Here is a 12,324-nt window from a genome sequence, read left to right on the forward strand (position 1 = left end):
GCTGCCTGATCTGCCGAGTTCCTGCAGCATTTTGTGTGAATGTGTCTACATTTCCAGCAACAGCAGAATCTCTTGTGTTTTATATCTGCATTTTTAAGAAGGTTCTACTGTGGCATTAAACACACGGAAAGTTTGCTGTTATTAATTGCATTATTTTATGGGAGCTGCTTTCTGCGTTAAAAGAGCTGCTGAGTTTGCTACACATAAAAGAAAACGTGTATGGACATGGAATAGGTGCTTGCAGAAACTTTAAATGGCACCGTGATTACCCAAAAAGCGCTGCGTAACAATTCTCGCTGTCGCTGAAACATCGATCGAATGCGCAGGCGTCAGGGCTGCGGACGGTCCCGAATATCACGCATGCGCACAGTATTCAAAAGGCCTCGGCGAAATTGGACGGAGGTAAGAGAGAATCTCGGGGCGAGCCTTTTTAACACCGACTGAGGGGCATTTGTTTTGAGATACGAACACCGTGCCCGCAATCTCGGGACAGTCCTACTCTTTTCCCTCTCTCTCAGCCCCACGATCCGTACACGGGCCCCGGGGAGCTTCTGGCTGATGAGGGAATGGGAACCGGTGAATCTCTCAGACAGAGCTGAGCTCCAGCTGTCTAAATGCAAAGATTGGGAACTCGGAGAAAGGGAACAAAATCTTTTACATCAGCTGTTGAGAAAATCACCTTTGTTCTGCCTCCAATCACAAACAAGAAAAAATCTGCAGATGCTGGAAATGCAAGCAACACACACAAAATGCCGGAATTCAGCATTAGTACTCTTTTCCATAGATGCTGCCTGGCCTGCTGAGTTCCTCCAGCATCTACCTCCTCTTCTTCTCAACCTTTCTACCCGTGGGAACATGTTTTGACCCATTCACTCTGTGAAGATAATGATATCAAACACCTTTGCCCTGGGCAACAAATAGCTTTCACATCACAAATGTACCAGACTCCAATGGGACAGACTACTGCGCTTCCCTTTATATTCATTGGCATTACCATCAATGAGTTTCTCACTGTCAGTCATCTGGGGAAGGGTTCAGGGGAAATATTTATGTACAATACAGAAACTGGTATTACCTGTGTGTATTGCGGTGATGCAAAAGTTGCTGGAGAATTTGCAAGTGGGAAGAAGTGGAGTGATATTTTGAAATCTGACTTTTTAAAGCGTAATTTAGCAAGCAAACCACATATGGACAATATGCAAAAGCTCTGGTGAGAAAGTCATTCATTACCTGTTACAAGCCTGCTACGTAGGTTGTGTGAGAGTGCAGATGAACTCAATCATACCCAGACAAGATTACAGTTCCTATCAACAGTGATTTACTAGCTGCTCAAGTGAATACCTCTCTATATAAAATTAACTGTGTGCATGTTGTCACTGGGTGAAAAATGCACAGTACAAGATTTATGTGCACACTGGTCATTGCAAATTAGAAAGGACATTGGTGGGAAGGTGGGGAGACCTCCAGTATCCCTGATGCCCTCACCTACAAGATGTGCATCCAGCTGCAGCTTGTAACCCTGCACTTTAAGGAGTTGAACATGAAATGGATGAATTCCGGATCACCCAGGAGTTGGAGGGGGTGACAGATATGAACATGAAAAGGGGTGAGTTACACCCAAGGTGCAGGACACAGGAAACTGGGTGAGAGTCAGGAAGGGGAATGAGGTTAAATAGCCATCGCAGAGTACTCTTGTGGCCACCCCCAACAACAAGAGGTGGACCACTTTAGAAACAGTTGCAGTGGGGGGGGGGATTACCTGGCAGAGGAAAGTCAAAGGGCTGATAGGGGATTTGTTAGTTAGGGTTACAGAACAAGAGGGGACTAATATCCCAGTGGTAAGGCTTGCTAGTGCTCGTGTGGGGAGTGGGGGTGAGGTGGTTAATATAAATTGTAGAGGGAAAGGGAGCCAGAATGAGAGAACAGATAGAGGAGAGGGTGAATTGAATTGAATTGACTTTATTACATACATCCTTCATATACATGAGGAGTAGAAATCTTTACGTTATGTCTCCGTCTAAATGTGCAATGTGTAATTTATTATAAATAGTTTATACATAGGACAGTCAATATAACACAGAAATGCAATTGTATCAGCATGAATTAATCAGTCTGATGGCCTGGTAGAAGATGATGTCCTGGAGCCTGTTGGTCCTTTTGCTGTGATACCATTTCCTGGATGGTAGCAGCAGGAACAGTTTGTGGTTGTGGTGATTCGGGTCCACAATATCCTTTGGGCCCTTTCGACACACCTGTCCCTGTAAATGTCCTGAATAGTGGGAAGTTCACATCTACAGATGCGCTGGGCTGTCCGCACCACTCTCTGCAGGGTCCTGCGATTAAGGGAAGTACAGTTCCCATACCAGGCAGTGATACACCCAGTCAGGATGCTCTCAATTGTGTCCCTGTACAAAGTTCTTAGGATTTGGGGCTCCATCCCAAACTTTTTTAACCGTCTGAAGTGAAAGAGTTGCTATTGTGCTTTTTTTCACAACACAGCCGGTATGGACAGACCATGTGAGATCCTTGGTGATGTTTCTGCCAAGGAACTTAAGCTGTTCACCCTCTCAACCCCAAATCCCTTGATGTCAATAGAGGTTAGCCTGTCTCTATTCCTCCTGTTGTCCAGAATCAGCTCCTTTGTTTTTGTGACAATGAGGGAGAGGTTGTTTTCTTGACACCAGTCAGATGTTGTTCAGACCTCAGATAGAGTCAGCAATCAAATGATTGAGCATGGTGCGATGAATGTGCTGAGCTGTATATATCACAAGGCAAGAAGCATCGTAGGAAAGCCAAATGAGCTCAGGACAGGGAATTATGATACTGTAGCAATTATTGGGACTTCGTTGCACCCAACAGTCTGAGGGATGTAGAGGAACAAATTTGTAGGGAGATCGCAGACCATGCCAAGAATCAAAGGTTGATTCAGCAACTGATTTTAACATTCAATATATTGACTGGGACTTCCATAATGTAAAAGGACTAGATGGGGTAAAGATTGTCAAATGTGCCCTTAATCAGTACGTAGAATTCCCGATGTAGAAGTGTGCAATAAGCTTTTAGGAAATGGTCCAGGGCTGGTGACAGAAGTTAGTGATCATAATGCCATGAAATTCGATGTAAAAATGGAAAAGAGAGGTCTGGACCACGGATTGAGATTCTAAATTGGAGAATGGTCAATTTTGATGGTATCAGAAAGGATCTGACAAGTGTGGCTTGGGACAGGCTGTTTTCTGGCAAAGGAGTACTTAGTACGTGGGAGGCCTTCAGAAGTGAAATTTTGAGTGTGTGGAGTTTGTATGTGCCTGCCAAAATAAAAGTTGAAAGGTAACTGGGGCAGGGAACCTTGGTTTTCAAGCGATCTTGAGACCCCAGATATTTTGTTCCTCTAAATGCCTCAGACTGTTGGGTGCTACCAAGACTCATTAATGAATACAATATCATAATTCCACCCCCTGAGCTCATCTGACGTTTTTTTTAGTCATCTGCTGTTGGTTTCTGAAAGCTTCTCAATAGTTTTTGCTCTTATTTTTTGCCCTCTCTTTGGCTTTTATGTTGGCTTTGGCTTCTAATTTCAGCCACGGTTGTGTCCTCCTGCCTTTCTAATGCTTTCACTTCTTTGGGATGTATCGATCACTCACCTCCTGAATTGCTCCCAGAAACTCCAGCCATTGCTGCTCCGTTGTCACTCCTACCTTTTCCCTTCCAAACAAGTTTGGCCAGCTTCTCTGTCATAGAAACATGGAGAAGTTCAGTATGGAAACAGGCCATTTGGCCCATCTAGTCAATGCCAAAAAAACATTTAAGTTGTCTAGTGCACTTACCTGCACCAGGACCATCGCCCTCCATACCCCTACCATCCAGGCTCCCATCCAAACGTCTTTGAAATGGTGAAATCGAGCTCATATTCGCCACTTGTGCGGACATCTCATTCCACACTCTCACGACCATTTCAGTAAAGAGCTTTTCCAAATGTTCCCATTAAAGTTTCACCTTCCCCACTTACCCATGACCTCTGGTTGTCATCCCACCCAACTTCAGTGGAAAAAGCTGTTTGCATTTACCCTATCTATACCCTCATAATTTTGTATACTTCTAACAAATCCTCAAAGCAATGTATAATTTCCTTGTTTATGGTTAGAACCCTTTTTAGATGTATAAGATGATGAGGGACATTGATCGTTTGGATAGCCAGAGGTTTCTATCCCAGGGCTGAAATGGTTAACATGAGGGGGCATAACTTTAAGGTGCTTGGAAATAGATGTCAGGGGTAAGTTTTTTGACGCAGAGAGTGGTGGGTGCGTGGAATGCCTGCTGGCTATTTTGCATTTGAGTGTTTCAGCTACTGTGGGGCCAGGAACCCATGCAGCTCAGTGGGAACAGGGAATAATACCAATGGAGAGAGCCAAACTGAGCCAGGTCACAGATTGAAGATGGCAGAAATGCCCCATTCTTATGGAGACAGGAAGAGCATCAGAGAGTTTGATGGTCATTCCAGATACCAGCACTGTGCCCAGTTAGAAGATGATTTCTCTCTCCAACTGGGGTTGACCCTCACTGTAACAGTTTGATGTCAGATCACACCTGGACAACTCAAGTGATCTCATCTGAAATGTTGCCCTTCACGCACTGATGGATTTTGTAAATCTTTTTTACAGGTTAAACACAACAAGGAATTTGTCTACAGCAATCTCGAGCACAACGCGCCAGTTTTGCTGTCTCTGTCCAGATATTTAAGAAGTGGAGCAAAGGATTCACTCGATCATCTGACTGACTGGCATGCTCGTCATTTTACACATTGCTCAGACAGAGGGAATGGATTCAGTTGGTCATTTCAACTGAAGGTACATCAGCGAGTTCACACTGGAGAGACGCCGTTCACCTGCTCAGACTATGGGAAGGGATTCACTCAGTCATCCACCCTAATGGCACACAAGTCAGTTCACCCTGGGGAGAGGCCGTTCACCTGCTCAGACTGTGGGAAAGGATTCCCTCAGTCATCTAAACTGAAGTTACATCAGCGAGTTCACACTGGGGAGAGGCCAATCACCTGCTCAGACTGTGGGAAGGCATTCACTCAGTCATCTAAACTGAAGGTACATCAGAGAGTTCACACTGGGGAGAGGCCATTCATCTGTTCAGAGTGCGGGAAGGGATTCACTGAGTCATCTCAGCTACTGAGACACTAGTCAGACCACACTGGGAAATGGCCGTTCACCTGCTCAGTCTGTGGGAAGGGATTCACTTTCTCGTCTCATCTGAAGGTACATCAGCGAGTTCACACTGGGGAGAGGCCATTCACCTGTTCAGACTGTGGGAAAGGATTCTATCAGTCATCCCACCTTCAAGAACACCAGTTACTTCACACTGGGGGGCGGTCGTTCATCTGCTCAGTGTGTGGGAAGGGATTCCCTCGGTTTTCTCAACTACTGAGCCACCAGCGAGTTCACACAAGGGAGAGGCCATTCACCTGCTCCGTGTGTGGGAAGGCATTCACTTGGTCATCCCAACTACAGGGACATCAGCGAGTTCACACTGGGTAGAGGCCGATCACCTGCTCAGTCTTTGGGGAGGGATTCTGTCAGCCAAATCAATCAAATGTACATCATTGAGTTCACACTGGGGAGAGGCTGTTCAGCTGCTGTGAATGTGGGAAGCGATTCACTCAGTCATCTAACCTTATGTAACTCTGGCTTCGGCTAGCTGCTTAATAAAGGGGGTGATAGCCTCCCAGCCCAGACAAGTTAAGAAATTTCATTTGGGTGAATGCTGCGTGATGTGTCCCCTGTTACAAATCAGTACCCCAAAATAACAAACAGTACACAATATGTGATTAAAGGAATGAGATTTAAAATTCTTACTTTGACTGTAGGGTTAGTAAAGAAAACAAAAAAAAGGAAAATGGGTCCACTCTCTCCATTCACATCTTCTCATCCCTCCCCAGCAAAAGACCATGAAATCTCTCTTCCAGACTCACAAGGAAGAACATTTCTCTCATTGGATAGCCCCGCACTCCAAAACCCTGTTATCTCTAGTCGTAACCTAAACATTGCTGCTACAGAGAAACCATTACCTCAGCAATGAAACATTGCCGAGAGGCCGTTGCATGAGCAGTGAAACCTTACAGTGTGTTACACTTGTGACACACTACCGGGTTCACACTGGGGAGAAAGTTTCAATAAGCTGCATGCTGGATATTTGTCCATCACCATTGCTGAATGCAATTTTGAGAGTGACTGTCGGTGCTGAACTCCGCAATTATTGCTGGTGCTCACCACACCCAGTTCTGCACCCTGGTCACTGGGCATGGGAGGAGTTTCTTCTGCTACATATTCACCTTTATGGAACTAGAGTTTAATATTCTGGATCTGAGACAAATAAATCAGTTCTATTTTAAACTCTGTCTCCGATACTTGGTGAATTTATAACACACGAAGCGTACAGTAAAGAGTCAACTCAGGCCGGCTGGACCCTGCCAGTGATGCTGTTTCACGACAGTCCTTTAAATCCTCCCCTGTTGTTCATCTCTCACTCCCCCTGTGGTGATGGTTTTCAAACAGTCACCACTCTGTGGGTGAAGAGGTTTCCCTTGAACTCTCTGCAGACTGAAGAAGTCGAGCTGACTGCAGTTCTGTCTGAGATGTTCTTCGCCCCTCTAATCTCTGGACTGAGGAAGAATAACATTGGTAGTTAACCTCCTTAATCACTACTCATTTCCACATTATGGGTCATTTTCCCTGCTTCTAAAGGGTTTTTTAGAAAACACCACTGTCCTCTAAAGACTGAAAGCAGAATGGGAAACCATTAGTTGGATGTTCAATGGAGCAGGGTCAGAAACCAGAGGCGGGTCTGCACAGGGCAGAGTTTGGGGCTCTGGACGATGGTCGGGGTAAGAATGTATGATGAGGAGAAGAGAATCAGCAGCGGGGTGTGGCAATCAGTGACAGAGTAACAACATTTGGAAGCTGATTGACAGAGAAAATCTTTGGGTTCTCTGACTGATGACACAAACAATACCTGTGGTGAGGTGCTCCACTGGTCGAGGAACATGTGTGTGTGGGGAATGGTTTCATCTATTGAGGGAGTTGTACCTGCTTGTTTGTCCTATAATATTATATCCAGATGGTTATTATGGATTGTCCTATCTGAAATAATGTATTGATTATCATATAATTTGTAAGATTTTGACTCTAAAACTGGATCTGGCTTGAATTTATGGTGGCTTTACGAAGTGATGGAGGGAATTCATAAGTTTGTATTTTAAAGCGTGATTTTGGTGAATGATATTTGCCACTTGATTGCACCTTTGTAAGTGATCAAATTGAATTAAAATGCTGCAGGATCCTGGAATGTGTTGGATTGTGTCTGGTTTCTCTTGGCATTTTCTGCACTTACTGCCTTGTTTATTTATATTTCCTGTATTTTTGATTTTTTTTTTCCTTTTGTTAACCACCTTGTCCTGTATTTCTGCTGGGACCCCCTCTGTTTCTGGGAAGAGGTCTCCAACTCTCAGTCAGGTGCTCGATGCTTCCTTGTCACCATCTCGTCTTTCAGATCATTGGGATGTCTCCCATGGAGGGTCATACTCATTCCACTGGTTAATGTTTTCTTCCATAGTGGTGATTCATTTTTCTGAGTTGGCCTCTCACTTAAGTTTTCTGGTCTGTATTTCTTATCACGATTGAGAATGGAGTGCTGAATTCTGTTCATTTTTGATGAAAATATATACTTTCTGTTGTGTGATTTTTTTTTCAAGTGTGTTATTTCTCTACCTTAGTCTGTCCAAGGTAGTGTTAATCTAAGTGTGTTTGAGTGTAAATAGTCTTTTCTAAAGTTTTCTAAAGTTATTTATCTTTGTAAATTTTACTGATTGAAATGGGACAAAGATATTTTTATATAAAAAAGTCAGTGTTGGTATTGATGCAAGTGTTTATTGCCTTTGTTGTATTTGTTAACTTTGAACTCTGTTTGGCAGGTTTTTTAAAGCCTTTAATGAAATTTTGTCAAAGGTTTTCCCTATTTTGCACTACTTTCTATTTTCCTTGCTTGTGGATATTCCAGGTATGTGGGTATCAAGAGTCCCAATGAAGGGTCTTGGCCCGAACTGTTGATCCCCATCCATAGATGCTGCCTGACATGCTGAGCTCCTCCAGCACTTTGTGTGTAGTTCTCTAGATTTCTAGCATCTGCAGGTCCTCTTGTTTCCCAGATACTTGTATGTTTCTTGAAAGAACAAGCCGGTAGTGGCATTCTGTGGCTGTGTTTGTAAAATATTAAATAAAATCATTAGAAAGAGGTGGCATAGGGTTGGAAGGTGTAGAACCTGTGGGTAGAATTAAGGAACAGCAAACGTAAAAAAAAAAATCCCTGATGGGAATTGTATAGAGACCTCCAATCTGTAGTAAGTATGTGGTCCACAAATTACAATGGGAGATAGAAAATGTGTGCCAAAAGGGCAATGTTACAATAGTCATGGGGGATTGTCATGCAGGTGATTAGGAAAATTAGGATGGTGTTGGTCTCAAGAGGAGGAATTCCTAGAATGCCTACAAGATGCTTTTTTAGTGCAGCTCGTGGTTGAGCCCACTTGGGGATCAGCTATTCTGGATTGGGTGTTGTAATGATCCAGAATTAATTAGGTCACTTAAGTTCAAAGAACCCTTAGGGGAAGTGATCTTAATTTGATCAAATTCACCCTGACATTGGAGAAGCAGAAGCTAAAGTCAGATGTGAAATAAAGAGAATTAGAGAGGTATGAAAGAAAAATTGGTCAAAATTGATTTGAAAAGAACATTGTCAGGATGAAAACAGAGCAGCAATGGCAGGAATTTCTGGAAGCAATTCGGAAGGCACAGGATATATACAGTGGCATGCAAATGTTTGGGCACCCCTGGTCAAAATTTCTGTTACTGTGAATAGCTAAGCGAGTAAAAGATGACCTGATTTCCAAAAGTCATAAAGTTAAACATGGCACATTTATTTAATATGTTAAGCAAGGTTACATTTTTATTTCCACCTTTTACAGTTTCAAAATAATGAAAAAGGAAAAGGGCCCGAAGCAAAAGTTTGGGCAACCTGCATGGGAAGTACTTAGGAACACCCCCTTTGGCAAGTATCACAGCTTGGAAACGCTTTCTGTAGCCAGCTAAGAGTCTTTCAATTCTTGCTTGGGTAAATTTCTGAGTTCAGTCGTTAGCAGCAAAGCACTGACTGTGGAAATTACAGATCAGAATATTATTCGAGTCACAGAACCCAGCAGCACTGAAACAGGCCCTTCGGCCCTTCTAGTCAATGCTGACCTGTTTATGTTTTTACTGCCTATTTCCATCTACCTGCACCATAGCCTCCATACACCTCCCATCCATGTCATCACCCAAATGTCTCTTTAGCGTCTAAATCAAACCCACGTCCACCTCTTCCGCTGGCAGCTCATTCCACAGGCAGCTCATTCCACGCTTCCACCAACCTCTGAGTGAAGAATTCCCCTTCAGACTCCCCTAAAAGAATTCACTTTCACCCTGAACTTATGTCCAATGTGGGGGTGAGAGGGAAGACTGTAAGGGGAGGGGGTGGTCGAGTGTGGAGAGGGAAACAGAGCGGAGAGTTTATACTTAATATCTTTCAGAAAAAGTACTTGTTTAAACTTACTTGCTGCAAACCTACCATCCATACCCTGTAAATTCACAACCAAATTATTGATCGAGATGATAAGTAGCAATGTTCAAAGTTCAAAGTAAATTTTATTATCAGAGTACATATGTCACCGCATACAACCCTGAGATACTTTTTCCTGCAGGAACACTTAGCAAATCTGTAGAATAGTAACAGGATCAATGAAAGATCAAGTAGAGCATAGAATTCAACAAACTGTGTAAATGCAAATATAAGTAAATATCAATGAATAATGATAGTAATGGGGTTTAACCCTGGGGAACCCCACTGGGCCGGGCCTTGAGTCCAATAAACAGCCTCCCACCATCACCCTCTGCTTCCTACTATCAAGACAACTGTGCATCCAGTTAGCCAGCTCTCCCTGGATCCCATGTGATCTAACTTTCCACAGCAACTTACCATGCTGAACCTTGTCAAAGGCCTCACTGATGCCCATGTCGGCCACGATCCTGGGACAGAGGTGTCACTGATCAGAGGGCACAGATTTAAAGAGGACGAAGAGGTTTAGAGGGATCTGAGGGAGAGATTTTTCACTCAGAGGGTAGCTGAAATCTGGAACACACTGCCCCAGGCGGTGGTGGAGGTAGGTCCCTTCACAACATATACGAAGTGCGTGAGCATTGAAACTGCCGAGATACAGTCAGCTATGAACCGAGTGCTGATAAATGGGACCAGTGTAGACAGTGAGTGGATGGTCAGAACAGGTATGGCCGGCCAAAGGCCTGTTTCCGTGCTGTGTGATCCACCACTCTGGACATGACACATTAACGATGGTGACACCGCACGGCATTGATTTCAAAACTCCACACCCCTCTCCAACCTGAAATAAACCAGACTGAACCCCTTCGTCACCACTGTGAATATGTTTCTGTCGAGGTAACATACAAATTGGTTGCTTTTGCTTACTTTGATGTACCCGTGTTATTTTTGAATAATATAATAATAATAAAAAGATTTGAAAAGAATGAAACTGCCGAGATACAGTCAGCTATGAACCAAGTGCTGATAAATGGGACCAGTGCAGAATTGATGAAGTTCCTGTCTCTTCTTCCATTAATGTTGCCTCCTTATGGCAAAACTAACCCTCTCACTGTGTCAGAATCAGTGATTAAATCTGGCCCCAAACACTATGCTTTCATCCCTGCACATTGTAACTTGAACCATCTCACTGATGGAGACACAACCACTGCCCTCTGCACATGTGATCACATCTCCCCTGCTTCTGCCATTTCAAATACCCTCAGAATGGTTTTCTGATTCAGTCTGAAGGTTATGGTACATTCAGCTCATCGTCAGACCTGACAAACCATGTCTTCTCACAGCTGGTTCCACCTGTTGGTGTGTCCTCTTTCCTCCACCTCCAGGGAAGCTGCATCTCCACACAAACTCCTCACTTGAGACGACTGTCTGTACCCGTGACACAGGAAATCACATCACTGTCACTCTCCTGATACCATCCGGGAAGTGGTACGGCAACATAAAAGCCAGGACCAACAGGCTCTGGGACAGCTTCTTCCACCAGGCCGTCAGACTGATGAACTCACGCTGATTTGAGTGTACTCTATATTACATTGTCTGTTTTATTTATTATAAACTAGTATAAATTACTATGATTGCACGCTGCACATTTAGATGGAGACGTAAGGTAAAGATTTTTACACCTGATGGATGTAAGAAATAAAGTCAATTCAATTCCTGATTCCGTGTCTGAGCTGCTCGCCTCCGGGTATCCTCCGTCAACAAGCTTCTTCCTCAGTCACCATCTGTCAGATTATAAAAAACAATGAAAACGATCTATCAGACAGCTCCTGTACCCCTCCACCCCCGAACAGGTTCCCCTGTTAAAACTCTCTGCTCAGCCCCTTCCCTATTCCCTTTCCCTTTCAGACTCCCGATGTGCCAGCAGATCCGAATTCACCGTGTGGACATTTCTACCCCACAGGAGGCTGTACAAACCCGTGTCCTTCTCTGATGCACAGCTCAGTGACCCCAATCCCTGTCTGCACTCGCAGCCCATGACGGTGACAGCTGTCCTAGACTCTGTAACTCACAATCTTGTAACACAGAATCTTGTTCACAGCAAGTTTAGACAGTCATTAATATGAAGAGAGAATTGTTGTTTCCTGAAAGGACAGGCGAGCGAAGCTGTCTGATCCAATTCACCAGATGGTCCGGTGTTTGCAAGTTAATTTGTCCCGGGACCCACACCCACACCCACTCATAACCCCGACCCACACAGACAGACAGACTGTCCCTTCGCCCCAAACCCCCTGCACAACCACAAGGAATTGATCCACGGCCCGGGCTCGGTCGCAAAGTGAAAACCGGGGCTGAGGAGAGCCCGGAGACAAACACCCCGCTGCCCACTCCACCAACAACACGGCACAGCCGGACACATCTCACAACACCGGATCCGGTCCCGATGAAACCCGAATTTAATTTTGTTGTTCCAGATCGGACCCAACAAAAGGTGTTTTAAAACTGAAGCGCTCCCCCTCACGTGACGTCACACAGCACCCCCCCACACGCCTGACGTCACCCATGGTCTCCCCGTATCTGCTTCTGCTGTCACGAGCACGGTGCCTTACGTCACACACGCGCTGCTGTGATCGAGCTTTTTCGGTTTAACGGCTGAGCTACCGAGCACGAGCC

At 44.5% G+C, this 12,324-nt stretch overlaps 2 pseudogenes; one reads left to right on the plus strand and one right to left on the minus strand.

Annotated features, from left to right (window-relative positions):
- LOC134341628 (zinc finger protein 850-like) overlaps nucleotides 1-12,324 on the minus strand; it is a 108,305-nt pseudogene that overhangs the window by 66,282 nt on the left and 29,699 nt on the right.
- On the plus strand, nucleotides 327-7,983 carry LOC134341614 (zinc finger protein 239-like; annotated as a pseudogene).

This window comes from Mobula hypostoma, unplaced genomic scaffold (genome assembly GCF_963921235.1).
Source record: "Mobula hypostoma unplaced genomic scaffold, sMobHyp1.1 scaffold_36, whole genome shotgun sequence".
Taxonomy (NCBI): Eukaryota; Metazoa; Chordata; class Chondrichthyes; order Myliobatiformes; family Myliobatidae; genus Mobula; species Mobula hypostoma.